This window comes from Brachycentrus maculatus, unplaced genomic scaffold, assembly GCF_059751285.1.
Source record: "Brachycentrus maculatus isolate JH-2025_06_01 unplaced genomic scaffold, ASM5975128v1 h1tg001374l, whole genome shotgun sequence".
In the NCBI taxonomy this organism is placed as follows: domain Eukaryota; kingdom Metazoa; phylum Arthropoda; class Insecta; order Trichoptera; family Brachycentridae; genus Brachycentrus; species Brachycentrus maculatus.
In genome coordinates this window covers 1-1,728 of record NW_028282027.1, presented here as the reverse complement: position 1 = coordinate 1,728, position 1,728 = coordinate 1, and positions in this window count along the sequence as shown.

Below are 1,728 nucleotides of genomic sequence, written 5' to 3'. Positions count from 1 at the left end.
CTCGATCACCTTCCAAATCATCACAATGACCGTAGCTTCTGATATTTACTTTTTTGCTTCCATGAATATTATTCGAAACGGAAATTATATAATCGAGGAGCTACTACCAATTAATAAAATATCATTCTTCGTTTATTCTCGGATTGGATGAATAAGTTTTATAACGAAAGTTTCTCTAGCACTTTTTGCCGAGCGGTTTAATCATAATCTACTTTTTGGTTATCAGATATAATTAAGTTTTTTCAGCCCCTTTAATTGTCAAAATTCAGTAATGCAAAAATTATTGAAAATTAAAAAATAGAGCAGGACACTTATCACATCGAGGCAAGCTCAAAATCATTGGGGTTGTGGGAACTGAGCTCCCGAACCTTTTCTGTCCATTTTATAAACATTTCATGGCATTTTGCCCATTTCGCGGGTCTTTACTCTTTTTATAAGAGCCCAAAAGAACTCATGGACATGCTTTGACTCTGAACATACATTGGGAGATACTGGATTCTCGGGTATTACAGATTGGGCTAACTTCTGATGGTTGTTTTAGATTGGACCGGCATGTTGCTAAAGAAACTAGGGAAGCCACTCTTTTCTCCCGTGGGGTGTTCCTCGCGTGTATCGGGCCGGTAGGTAGCATCGGTCTCAACTTTATCTTCTTTGCTGGTTTTGATCCGATCACTCTCTTGCAAGGCCATGAAATCAGTGACAAGGGAGATGGGAAAGCCGAATTTTAAATATTGAGAGTTCACTTTTTATTGCCCAAAAGTGGCCTCAAATTGGGGGTCCTTCACGAAAAAGTGATTCAAGATGTTGGGGATGGTGACAAACTCGTTGATCATTTTTTGATGATGAGATTTGCATTGTCTGAAATTCCTCGTGACCACATACTTGGCCATGAGCTGGTAAAGGCTCCATAGCCGGCCATGCGGCTTTGCCTCAATCTGCGTGTGATGCTCAATGAGAAAGACCGCATATTTGACATTTTATAATGTGGTCCATTAGGAAAATTTCTTGAAGTGAGAGCAATGCTACTTGGGGACAGTAACAAGGAAGGGACCGTCAGATAGAAAGTGGTGTTAATTGGGCTAAACTTGCTAGATTTTGACCTAGGGTATTTGAGACATGCTAATATAATATTGATTATCAGTCACAACCCAAAACAGCAATAAATTAATCTCAAAACATTTATCATAATCACAAGCCCACTTTTGCAGCCTAAACCGCTACTCGTGGCATAAATCGGGCAAACTTAAAATATGTTTGCCATGGAATGTGCACTGTGCTTGAGTAGCGCATTATTTTATATATTAATTTTAAAATTATTGTTTGGCCCTATCTGGTATATATGGTATATTATAATCAATAATGGATACTGAATACCTCATATGCCAAACAGCATCTTCATTACTGAAGACCGATCACACCTGAATGATGCCAAAATCTGCAAAATTACAACGAAATGCATTGGGAAGCTCAGGAGCTTAGCCCAATTGAAATCGACGCACCCAGTTGTTACATCTCAGCTGAACGATTGGCATCCGAATACATTATTATATTATATTCACTATATTTATAATATTGCATTTGCTGCATTTAACTGGGCTTCGTATTTAAAATATCGCATAAATAATTCATGGCTTAGGGGTTGGGGTTGGGGTTGGGGTTGGGGTTGGGGTTGGGGTTGGGGTTGGGGTTGGGGTTGGGGTTGGGGTTGGGTTGGGGTTGGGGTTGGGA